This window comes from Ochlerotatus camptorhynchus, unplaced genomic scaffold (genome assembly GCF_037179485.1).
Source record: "Ochlerotatus camptorhynchus isolate MF236.1 unplaced genomic scaffold, CSIRO-AGI_Acam_v1.1 ptg000025l, whole genome shotgun sequence".
In the NCBI taxonomy this organism is placed as follows: Eukaryota; Metazoa; Arthropoda; class Insecta; order Diptera; family Culicidae; genus Ochlerotatus; species Ochlerotatus camptorhynchus.
In genome coordinates this window covers 1,113,615-1,127,198 of record NW_027040517.1, presented here as the reverse complement: position 1 = coordinate 1,127,198, position 13,584 = coordinate 1,113,615, and the positions used below count along the sequence as shown (strand labels likewise).

At 38.5% G+C, this 13,584-nt stretch overlaps 1 protein-coding gene across 12 annotated transcripts in view; it reads right to left on the bottom strand.

Moving 5' to 3' along the window:
* Window positions 1-13,584, bottom strand: part of DIP2 (disco-interacting protein 2) — a 321,435-nt gene that overhangs the window by 119,808 nt on the left and 188,043 nt on the right. For 10 of the 12 annotated variants that reach the window (XM_065229745.1, XM_065229755.1, XM_065229762.1 and 7 more), the window contains exon 1: window positions 325-783. The exons of 1 other annotated variant lie outside the window; for it this stretch is intronic. The gene's annotated coding sequence lies outside the window, so the exon portion shown is untranslated. Of the gene's footprint in view, window positions 1-324; window positions 785-13,584 lie in introns of those variants that run through there. One more of the 12 variants, XM_065229776.1, reaches the window with a different exon arrangement.

The following is a 13,584-nucleotide window of genomic DNA, read 5'->3' as shown; positions in this document are numbered from 1 at the left end:
GGGTAAAGTTTGGTTGCAGAGTGACTGCAATGATTTGTTTCGGATTTGCTGAGAGATGACTAGTAGGGCACTTAAGCTGAATCTCGAAAAAACGGCGGTAAATATGGGTCGAAAATTATACTTGAGCCACAAGATTATGAAATGCACTTCTCGATTCAAGTGCGAAGGAGGTGACAATGGTACTCCAAAAAGTTGTAGGCGAGGCTGCCGGCCATTGACGGCCGCTTAATCCAATATTTGCGAGGTAAAGTATCCCAAATCCGTCGAGGGTGTGTGCGCTGCTTGCTGATGAACTGCATCTTGGTTTCTTCTTTGGACACTTACTTCACTCACTGACTGATGGTAGGTGATTTATCTTCCCATCAGGTTTCTAGGTTTAATTATGTAACCGTGACTTAATTTTTTTTGTTATCGAATTCCAAAATCACTTCCCCTTCAGGTGATCTTCCAAAACATCCACATTCACAACGTTTGGTTACTGTATCACTTGGCCGACTCAACTTTTCTTGACAGAAAATTCAAAATCATTAAGAAGGTATTCCTTTCAAATATCTTTTCCACTATCACACGTACTCCAGGTTATCCTTGACAACCACTTCACGCAGGTACACGTGTTCTTCTACGACCAGAATAGGAGGAGGTAAACGCACAACGGAGCAAACGTTCTTCCACTTCCACAGTTCCGTAAACAAACATAAAATCAAATCCGTCCATTCACAAAAACAAAACTCAAACCGAACCGATCGCGGCGGATGACTACGATGCACTGAAAGGCGATGAGTGCGATCATGTTACGGCTCACGTCCATTCGCAGTAAACAACACTCTCTCGAACTCGATCAAGTGAGCTTTCGACGTTTGCGAGCGGTGCGGTGGTAAGAGAGTGAGCATGTGAGATTTGGAATCCAAAACAAACGCCAAGCGTAACGCATAAAACTCGATGAAGAGAAACGTGATCTCCCCTGATGTTTAATAGAGCGAGAGAATCATGTGCGAGGCTCTACCACGCGATCGAGGAATGGTGTCGTCGACGACGAGAGTCCTCTATGCTTTATGCTGTGGATCAACAGGCACGATCGGCACCACACGGATGCTGGGCTGGGATCCAAGAGAAGGCCTTGCGGTTGGTTGGTATTTTAGGCGCTTCGTGATGCAGCAGTAGCGTAGCACCAGCACCAAACAGGTTTTCCTGAAGAGTTTTAAACGAGATGGGTTCGTCGCTGGTTTGGTTGAAGCAAACAACAACGTAGGGGCCTAAGGCAAGGATGGACGTACCTATGCGTTTCTTGACTGGCAGAGCGTAGATGTGAATACGTAGGAGAAAAAAAAAGTGATGAGGCGAATAAAAAAAAAAAAACACGGTTAGTGGAGATAGAGGGAAAGGGCCAACCGGGTGGCGGCGATGAGCGATGGTAATTGGAGTAAGATAAACGGAAGAAATGGAGATTCTTTAGGAGTGGGGCTACCGGATGGATGCATCTTGGAGGATAAAGTTATTGGCGCAGGGTGATTTGGAGAGAAAAATGAAGCCATAAGTTAGAGAATAGCGTAATGTGTGGTCTGGCTGGTAGCGTAATTGCATCCATAGAAAGTTCAATTACATATGTTTTCTAAACTTTTGAGTAAAATATATGATCAGCATTAGCTCAGTCGGTAAAGGTGCAGCTTCAAAGCAAGACCATGCTGGAGGTGGCTGGCTTCGATTCCGGGTCCAGGCTAGGATTTTTTTTCGGGTTGGAAAATTTCTGGGGAAGTGGCCAGTATCTGAATTTTACCTGAACACATCATGCGACGCAACAAATTGACTGCATCCAGATTTATTCCGGAGGTGATGGGTCATTAGGCCGAAATTCATTGGGCCAAACACCATTAGGTCGAATGTCATTGAGCCGAAATTTTAATATTTCTTTACTATTCATCATACGCTGTCTGTATTCGGTTTATGAACCGCTTATATTTCAATGAAGGAAACATCTGTTATGAAAAATCCTAAACTAGAGTTATCTTCTGATAAAGTTGATAAAGTTGTTAATTTTTGGAAACCAGCATTTTGCTTATCTACACAGATAAAATATTTTTTAATTTCCAACTACCAACTGGAGCAGGTTTTGACGTAGGACTACGTCTTTGATTTCTATATGGGGGTACACTTTGTGAAAACCGAAAATGGAACATGTAACAAATTAAGAAAGATTTTGAACGTTAATAACTCAGCTGCCCCTGGTCCAATTTCAATAATTTTATCACCAATCGATCAGAAATATGGCTACGCATCGATAAATGTTGATTTTTAACAAGAAACTATTGAAAAACTGGTAAATGTCCAGCATTGTCCAAAAGCGTCGAATTAACTAACAAATCCACCAATTACCTACATGCATATGCTGCTTCCCCAGCACAGTCGTCAGAGAGTAGTAAGTAGACGAAACAAGTCGAAGTGGCATTCGCCTCCGATCCTCGGGCGCGTGCGAATAGGGAGGATGGAATTGCATAATATTTTGCACACTCATCGCCATACTCAGAACCACACGCTCCTAACGACCACACCACTGTGTGGTGGTGTTCGGTCTTCGAAATTAGTAGCAGCAGTAGCAGTGCTTTCGGCGTGTGGTGTTGAAAATTGTTCTCCAGTAACAACGAAAGGCTGCCTGCAAGCAGCGAGCTGCAGAGCCCACATAAGCAATCATCAAAGGAGGAAGAAGTTGCACCGCTATGCTATGGATCGGAATCAGTAGCTCTTCGTGAGTCGCTGCGGGTCGGTCATCTATGCCAACCCTCGCTCCAAACAACATACAACTCGACAGCCTCATCCGTGTTGAACACCCAGCTCAGAATTACTCAACCATCACTACAAAACGTTCCTTTTCAGGGCCACCAAAAATTTGTTAAAGAGTATTATTTGGACATTGGTCAAGGTCATCAGTTCCCGCAAGCAGCTAGCTATCAAGGCGCAACCTGTCTATAGAAGGTGTGGAATTGTAAGCCTGAATATATTGGTATAATTAGTTTTTCCTCGGCTTTCATTCCGCACGATTTGTTTCTTTCGTTTAATCAATCACCCTTGTAGTGACGTCGAAAAGATTGTTTCAATCGGCGCTTACATATGAAATTTAATGTGAATTATAGATTTTTTTTGTATGTTACCAAAATTTATGCAAGGTTTGCCTCTAAATGTTGAGATAATTTATTGATTATTGTATTATCACACTGTATACCATTAAAAAGCAGCCTGTTTGTGAGTTTTTGCCTGTTTTCAAGTAAGGAGTTATCATAAAAAAAAAAACAAATCGCCAGCTGGTATTTCCCGGCGACTTAACAAATAAATAAAATCAAACAATATTATCATGCAGAACTAGCTAGGATTTGTTTTACTTCATATTTCACAAAATTGCTTTCACACCGTCTCCCGCAAAGTTTACATTTTTCCCTCTACCAACACATACATCAGGGCTAGATAGATCTCCACAGGATCTATAGAATCCACGCAATTTAAAAAAACCAAAATGCACAGTATTACGAAAAGAGGTTTTAACCAATAGCAGATAGATTTTAATTCTAAACAAGCCGAACGATTGGAAATTTATCTACCAATCTGCTAAAATGAACACTTAGTTAATTTTCAATAGGTCACTATTGAAAAATACCAAATGTACAACTGTTGCAATGGTGATCAAAGTTATCACCGAATGTCTGAAAACAGCGCATTCCCTAATACAGACTTAAAAATCGAATTCGATGCGGTCCCACTGAACGGTGCTCATTCAATCACCGTAAGTGGTGGTGTCCAGTCCAGTCCAGCAGCAGCAGTAGTAGCAGCAGCAGGAGTGCTTTCAACAACAACAACAACAACAACGTAAGGCTGCCTGCAAGCAGCGAGCTGCAGAGCTCATATGAGCAACCATAGAGAAGGAGGAAGAAGTCCCACCGCTAGGCTAGGATCGGAATCAGTAGCTCGTCGGGCTCAGCTCAGCATTACTCAACCATCACTACAAAACGGTCCTTTTCAGGACCACTATAAATTTGTTAAGAGTATTATTTGGACATTTTTCAAGGTCATCAGTTCTCGCAAGCAGCTAGCGATCAAGGCTCAACCTGGTCTCTATAGAAGGTGTGGAATTGTAGGCTCGAATGTATTGGTGAGATTAATCATCGGCTTTGGGTGTATATTCAGTCTCCAGAAAGCCAATAAAATCAAATTTGTGAGAAAATTAGCTCTCACGAGTTCAATCTCTCGAAGTCCCTCCTTTTTTTACATATTCTGCACAAACGATACTTTCCGCCCCACCCCATTCATATAATTCGGAAGGAAATCCTGTGAGGGGTGAATTGAATACACTTTAATACCAAAATGCACAAAACTTAAAAAATCATAAAAAAACAAAAAAATCAAAATACACCTTTTAAAGTCGGGTAGATGAATCAAAAATACTCAAGTTGACAGTCCCTTGGATTCTCTTCATCAACTTTCTCTTTGAAATAAATACTACAAATTTGATACGCTTACAAATAAAAAACGGAAAGAGTTAAGATAATTGATGATTGATCAATTAAAAGAACTAAATGTTCACATTTGTTCCATCCACTAGCGGTCCTACGTCAAGCTTCCGTTCGTGCCCTTAGGCACAGACCCTTCTACTTTTTTAAATATAAAATCACCAGTCTGATGTTCAAATGTTCAATGAAGTAAAGCTGAAATTTACACGGTCACGGTTCATTGAAAATTAAATCCATTTTAATTGAACTTTTGACTTTATTTAACGTCGGTCTCTTTCCGCAATCTAGTGCCAATCACCGACGGACATCGATTGCCATCCATTGACCGCAATCGAATGTACAGGAAAGCAGTTTCTACATCTGCGTAGGATATCACATCCATTCAATAAAACGCATGGACTGGGACCAACGGCTTTACTTTCCTGCCGAAGGAAGACGTGACCAGAGATTTTTATGCCTCAGAAAAATCCCACCGACCTCGGCTGGCATTGAACCCAGACCAATTGGGATGAGAAAGCAGTCACGCTTACCACTACACCACCGGCGCCAGCACAAAAAAAATGTAGATCAAATAGTGATGATCATCAAGATTAATCGGCATCAAAACAACAGCAAAGCGTTATGGAAAATTTTGAAATCTTTATTGAAACCTAGTAATTGCAAATCGCGGTCCATAACTTTTAATGGCACATGAGAACAGTCAGAGCAAGTAATTGCATATAAATTTAATGGTTATGTTGTCAAATGTTATGTTATGTTATGTTGTTCAATCCATTGAATTGGTCGATGAACCTGACGAAATGAAGCAGCCAGTTAATAGTAGTTGTAGACTAGAAGCTTAGATGACCTTGGAACCAGGCTTGCTTCCACTCACTTGCTATTAAAACATGATTTTCTGAATTTTAAAATCATTAGATGTTATAATGATATTTTGTACTTGTTAGATCCAAGAAGAGGTTGAAAGGCAAGTGTTTGACACATAAAACCTGTCAAATTTGCTTTCAGATAGTCACAGTCAGCGATTTTACGACTCGCGAGCGCTCACTCTGAGTGAACGCTCACGAATCATAAGATCGCTGATTGTAACACTCGATTCAGTAGCGAAATTTTCAGATTTTATGAGTCAAACACTTGCCCTTCAACCTCTTCTTGTATCTAAAAAGTACAAAATATCATTATAACATCTAATGATTTCAGAATTCAGGAAATCATTTTTTTATAGCAAGTGAGCGGAAGCAACCCTGCTTGGAACTATTTGATTTTCATTAGGAAAATCGGCTAGAGTAGACAATGTTAATGCTGGAGTTATTCGAGATTGCTTTCATGTCATCTTGCTGGACCTTATTAATAAATCTGACTGGACATGTCCCAATCCTTAGTGGTTCCTATTCAAAAAGTTGCTGGAACGATTTAAGCTCAAGAGTTTCGTCCCATCAACATGTTGCACATATTTGAGAAAATTTTAGAACTTGTTGTTAAAGGCCAGCTCTTGGAGTATTTGAATAACAACTCTTTGTTGATACCAGAACCAGGTCATTCTTGTGAAACTGTTTCTAGGCACTTATTGTTAAGTACAAACCATATAAATGGTTTGAAAGCTATTTGTCTGATAGGATGATTCTGTTTTCAGTCCCGTGACGAATAACCTTAGAGTGCCCGAGGGAAGTGTATTGGGGCCCCTTTTGATTTATTATGTATATTAACGACTTGCGACGTGTTTTGCGACATTAATCTTTTTGCATATGATACTGTGTTATTTATTGCAGTTAAGTATTTAGAAGTTGCCGTCTCACACTTGAATGAAGATTTGAGATCTCTATGTAAAGTGTAAGCAGTTGAAATTAAATGCAAGTAAATCAAAATTCATGGTATTTTCGCGGAATCGAGTAAATCATAACGTTTCGGTTGTAATTGATGATAAGGCTATTTATCACGTTTGGGAGTTTAAATATCTTGGCGTGATTATTGATGACAAACTCTCACATTGACAATGTCATCAAGAAAATATGGAACTCTATATCTATGAAACTATGATCCTAATCTATAAATTACTTTAAAGACAAACAAATTTCAACAACTAAGTGAAAAGTTATTAACAAATGAGCAGTTGGTGTGTAAAACTGTGCATGCCAAGCATGCTGGACGCCTTAAAATGGTTGTCGGTGAGGCAAAGAATTGTATATTTGACTATGGTGTTTATTTTCAAAGTAGTTAACGGTTTGCTGCCTCGATAATTATCTTAAAGATAAACCGTCCAGCTCAAACCTTTGTAGGGATAAGAGGTGGGGCCATCATCATCATCATCATCAGCCTGATCCTGGTCACTAGTTGAGTGCTGCGCTGTGTGTCGTACGATAATTCAACCGATGCAGAGCTCCTACTCTATATACATTTACTATATAACCGTGCAATCTTCCTGGTTAGGCAAACGGTAATCCCACCCATATCAATTGAAATTAAAATGTACGAAACTAACTGATACATACAAGTTGAAATTATGGTGCATCTTACTAACATAAGGTCTAACATAAGTGTTAAAACAAATGTTTAACAAAGTTATTGAGAATTTACGGTGATTTAATACACGCTACACATGTATTTCTTACAAAACTGTTTAAGACAATTTGTGTGTTGTTTGCTACTGTTTAAACCCCCAGAGTGGCATCAAATCGAAAAAATAAGCTTTGATAATTGTGATCGATAAACTAAATAGATAAAATATAGGACTTTATATTAAAAAAGATGCATTACTTATTCACTTGGTACCAAGTACTAGCTAATATCCCATTTAAATAAAGACCAATATTTAAATCACAGCGAATAATTTTGAAATTAGCCTCACTCCTAGTTGTGTAACTTAGATCTCAAGATTACCCATAATTTTCAAAGACCCCAAACAATCAGTTTCGTAATCCATAATGACACCCCGGTTAACCGGAGTACGTAGCTTCAACTCAAGACCAGTTGTGCATTCTTTGCGAAGCATATGCACTTAACCGGCTAAATGGCTTAACCTCGCTGCCTGACAGTCTTATTACGCACTCCGCGCACATATTTGTGTTGTAATAACAAGTGAGTGAGTCCATTTACCCGCACCTTGCAACGAGCCGCTTTTGTTTTAACAAACTGCTTGGGTTCCTCGGTCAGGGTGATGACGTTTCGTGTTGATGGTGAACTGTAAATTTCGGCACCACAATTAAGCCTGATGTCCATTTTCTTCACCTCTCCGAATGCGAGAAGGTTTTTCTTTTATTCGCTTCCACCAACCAACCTGCCTTTCTTTTCTTCGATGTTGGCAAATATTTTTTTGTTTGGCTCTTTGCAAGCACTTCGCTCGATGCGCGTAGACAATAACAAAAATAATGACAACCCCGACGACCAGCGTGACCAGACCCGATTGGAGACACACGGGAGGCATTGGGCAGCTACAAAGATCCCCATCTCGACTCTGCAGGGCTTGCGCGACAACATGTTCGCTTCTACACAGGATGTCTTGGTGGTAGGCCTGTTTGGACAAACCTGAACTCACCGAGGCCCAGAGGACCAGTCCTCCGAGTGGTCATATCCAAATGGCACTCAGCGAGCAGAACGAGGTGAAATCAGGGAGAAATGAATAAAAACAAGAATAAAATTATCAAAATAACAGGTTTCTGGTCGCGAAGAAATTTGCTGACGCGATTCACCGATTTGTGTGAGTGTGCACAGGCGCGTACGGTGGTGTTGATCGGGAATTCGTGGTCTTCGCGTTGGAATCGAAAAGCCATCCCAGGGATGCTGATGTAGTCGTGGGACGATTTTGATAAAAGAAACATGATTTTATAAAGGAAGAGGCGGAGGAGGACTCCGCGAGTTACCGGGCATCTGTCTCAGGGGTGGGGCGCATAATGCCGATCGATACTACTACTCCTCGGGAGAGGTGACACTGTAATGGTTGGTGGAGAACGTGTAGCGAAGCGAAATAGCGATGCTGAAAATATGACCAGCTGTAAAGTGTATGTTGGCCAAGTCGTCGCTCTTTCGATGAAGTGAAAGGTTTTTGTTTTCTGCCACTGAAGAATTCGGCACAAAAGGTGAACAATCGAATTGGGGCTTGAACTAATTTATGAAATATGTTGATTGTTTTACTGGTGGGTTGGCGTCGAGTATTGGGAGTATTGAATTGTAAGGCTAAAGCGACAGGCAAATTGTAGATTTTACCTTGTTACGGGACTTGCCGGAGTTGCACTAATTGTCTCTTCGTTTTGTGCTCTTAGTCTTATATTCGTTCAGAAAATCATGGTACTGTAATAATGTAAACATGTAATTTAAAAGAAAGTTCGTAATATACCATTTCCAGGCCAAATAGCGAAAAATACATTAATTTCAAACTTAACCTTATCTAATTCGCATTTTTCGTTATGTTCAATCATTCACGGCCATTTTTAATCTTGCCAAAAATCAAAATGGCGTATTCTATATTTTTCAACAAATTATAACTCGAAAATGTCACTTCCAATCGAATCTGAGGTAAAGTTTTTGAAATTTTGAGAACCACTATATCGTTTTGCTATGGAATGGCTGAATAAGTAGCAACATATTTGTTAAAATGTTCATTCATTTTTATTGGAAAGGGGCTATTCATAAACCCCGTAGACACTTTAAGGGGGTCTAAAACCTTTCAAAAAATGTACTTACTTTATGAAGTGAGATAATATAGGCTGAACGTTTTTATTAATTTCGATAGAAACTGTGATTGGCCTCGATATTTATTTTCTAGCGGAGTAATCTTTATCGATTTATTTGACAATTCTGACCGATATTTACAAAAGCTGTTACCATTTTCGATGAAATCGATAAAAAATTGATATCAGTATCGAAAGAAGTTGTAAAACATTGCTCTTGAAATTGCACCAATTTCTTTAAACAAATGTGACATCTTTGCGCAAATTCCATTTAAATGACTTAACATTACTGCTAATACTGTTAGATGTAATGACCGATTAAGTTGAAGATTGAGATCAGTTGAGTTAAAAATTCAATATTGTTTTAAGTATTGAAGGTTTTTGTTTGATGTTATGCCTAATATCTTTTAAAATCACAACGTTGATTAAAATTTATGAATTTTACCGATTGAAAGCAAAGCATTTCGAAGAATGTTTTTATCAACCATATCGTTTTGAAAGCATCCATTAGCATGGATTTTTTTTAATCTGTTCACATTAAAAAAAAATAGCTAAGTAATTTTAAAACATTAGTAAGAAGCATGTGATTAAGTTATCTCTTCAGTACATCTTTTTAAAAATATCAGAAACATTAAAAAAAAAAAAAAACAAAAACAAAAACATTTCCAGTTCATATTCCTCGATAATTGTTTTTGCATGAATTGTGATATTTTCCTTATTTTCCTGATCTTATCTTAAATTCTTAAACAACCGGAATTCATTGTAGTAAAATGTAAGGTATCTTGTTAAACTCGGTGTCGGAGTCGTTGATTTTCAAATCAGATGAGTTGGGGTCGGAGTCGGTCAAATTAGTTCGACTCCACGGCCGTGCATTTTGGGGCTTTGTACAATATTTGCATTCTTCTTCTTCTTCTTCTAGGCTTTTCACGCCTCTGTAGCGAGCGATTTGCCTGCTCTCAAGTTAGTGTTCTAAATGCACTTCCACGGTTATTAATTGAGAGCTTTCTATGCCAACCAATGCATGCATTTGTATAAATAGTTTGCCACACACCAATTATACAAATTCATCCATTGGTCCATGGCACAATGATAGTTGTGAAAATGAATTTCCAATGAAAATTTCCAACCCGATATATTTCCTCGACCGAACCGGAAATTGAATACCGTGCCTTTACAGACTAGGTTATCTGAGCCTCCAAAATATTTGCATGGAGCTTACTATTCGTCTCAACAAAAGCAATTTTAAATCTTTCCCAGGAAACCGACAAGTCTAATCATTCATTAATCATAGTACACCGCCATCGCACGCCAACTTTTATTGTCGTATTAATCTTGAAGATTTGAGCTTTTTTTCTCTGTGACCTCCCGAAAGATCGCGTAATAATTTACATACGCACATAATGCGACGCTCACAGCCGAGTCATGACGTAACGATGGACCCCTGAAATTGTTGTCCAAGTCCGGCAGTTGTACATTGCGGGCAATTATTTTGTCTCATCATCATTATCGCACAGCTTAGTCGGTACGCACGGTTAGCACATTAGTCGGGGTTAGTTGGCAGTTGTGAAAGCATACTGTAGTACCTCACGCTTTTTTTCTTCGACTTCGAATTAAACGAAGTGTCGAAAATGCACCTCACACTTGCAATGACCCTTCTTTCTTTCCACGGCACCCAAATCATCCTGGGTGCATTGATGAGTGATGCTGAAAACTGCATCATAGTACCACGCGTTGGTCATTTACTCGATGGAATCCAATTTAGCTTACCTACAAATAGAGCGAGAGAAGAGAAAAATAAACAACGGTTATTTAGTTGGCAAAAATTGGCATACAAATCGATCGTTATGGCCTAGTACCAATGGATGGAGGAGTAGGTAGGTATCAACAATTTGCCGCCGAGAAATGGTGCCTCGTGGGATGCGCGTTATTTTTCTTCATAATTAAATTTGTAGCTGCCAACATAAGTGGCTGCGCGCATATCGGATTGTCCGAGTAAGTGAGGTGCGGCTGACTATGCTGCACCGTGATAGCATATAGGTGGTTGGTAGCAGCAGTAAAGGGCCTCTTGGATAACAGTGCTTTGTCGGGTGCAGAATTCAATTAGAGAGACGGCATGCAACTGCTCGGCCTCGAAAGATGGGCTCTATCTTTTTTTTTCTGGGCCTTTGGAGGAACCCACAACGTCCTACAAATGCCCACACGGTGTGCAAATAATGCTGGCCAACAGTCGGTGTTGGAAATATGTGTGAAATTAACTGTTAGCTAAGCATCGGTTCGATTGCTGCCGTGGAAGGAGGATGTAGCAGCCAGCAAATGATATTGAAAATGAAACTAGAGCGCGAAAACTTTCTTTCAACATCGAATTAGGATGATTCACATGAGTGAAAAGAAAAGCTAGTTTTATGATTGGTGGGTTATTGGGATGCAATAATTTTATGTAATTTGTAATGATTTGCTGTCATAATATTTTAGCATCAATAAAATATGCAGAGCAGCATCATTGTAACAGACATGACCTACAACAGCGTAATAGAGGATGTTCAACCAACGTCTGCATAGGCTTTGGTATCTGTTGCCGGCAGGAAGTTTTGTTAATTATCTATTATTTCATATACTGTAAAAAAATGTCAATGTCTGTTCACTGAACTTCAAATGATGCTATATATATTTATTAATACTGTAGTGATAGGCTTCCTTCGGCACTTTACAGATGTTTTTAAATTTCACTGGGTAGTTTTTTTAATTCCAGTTTTTCTTGCTCTAAATTTCAAATATCTCCAGGTCCCATGTTCCGTTCGAAACATCATGTAAATTTTTGCTGTATCTAGCGCACATGTAACTTAACGCTAGATTTGACATTCACAATTCTTTTGTCAAGTGAAACAAAATAAGGCGTTAATCCACAATATTGTATACAAGCTTGTTAAAAATTTAGATTGTTCATGCAAAGGTTGCTCAAAATTACACGTGGGTTATTTTGTTTGACGATTAAAATCCATAATTTATTTCTGTATATTATTTTAGGCAAAAAAAATATCATAAGGATCACCACGTGGCCATAAAAATCGCATTGAAACGCCAAAACTACTGGCTTCAAAACTGCTGAAATCCACCAAAGACCAGTTCCACGCCAAATGACAAATCAATCTGACGCGACCTTCTTGAAACTTTCCATAATTGTTTGTTATGTTCAATCATTCACATTTGTGCTAAAATTGGGCCATTTTGAATATCACAAAAATTTTAAATGGCGTATTTCATATTCTTCAACAAATCTTAACTCGAAAACGTAACTTCCAATCGAAATGACGTCCGAGACAAAGTTTTATTTTAAGCAAAAAAAAACAAAACAAAAATTGATTAAAACTTAAATGACGAAAAATAACCTTTTTCAATAAATTTTGAATAATTTGAATCTTATGATAAATGCTATCTCCTGTGAAATTTTCAAGTTGGACATTGAAAAATTGACAAAAACCATAAAACAACAACTTTTGGACAAATGTTTGAACTCTTTGTTTCTATAATTTTTGAGAAATTTTGTACAGAAAACAATGTTTGAGACTTGCAAAATCGTTTTCTGTGCAAAAAAAATATAAACAAGAAGTTTTAAAATTTACCAAAAGTTACAAAATATAGAATTTTTCATAAGCTTTTTAATGAAGAAAAGGTTTTTTTTTATGTTCAAGGTTATAGCACTTTTATGAATATTTTAGTTTTTTTTTGCTGAAAATTTCGATTGAAGTGATGTTTCCGATTTAAGGTTTGTTGAAAAATAGCGAATACAGGCAGGTATCCTTATGCTCGGATAGTTTTCTACCTGTGCACCAATTCTCAAAACATTAACAATTATCTTAATTATATTATTATATCATTATTAATGGATAGATATCGAGTAAACTAGAAGATTAAGTGTATTTTTCAACCGATTCGAGTATGAATATGGCTTTAAATCTAGTTTTGAAAGTTGGTGTACATGTACAAAGTGAGGTTACGGGACGCCTCTGATTTGAACTAACGGATTTGAAAACGGTTTTCGCTCAAGTGCATACTATTCCTTATATTTTAAGGAAAAAAAAATAAGAAACGAATTATTCCTCACGGTTTCGAAGGAATTCTTGAACTTTAATACGACCCATCAAGCGGCGCACAACGGTTTCGTCCACTGTTTTGGCGATTTTATCCCACTAATTTTTCATCTGAGCTGCCGTTTTGATGAGTGTACTTTTTACCTGCAGTTTCCTCTTCATTATTGCCCAGTAATTTTCAATAGGCCTGAACTGTTGTACTTCCCGGCTGTAGTGACAATTCGCAAGATGCGGTTAAAATGTCACCGGACCATCATGTGACTGGATGAAGGTCAGAATTCGCTTCTGGAGACATTCGGTTTTGTAAACCTCGGAGTTCATCATTTTCTCAGTGACGAAAAC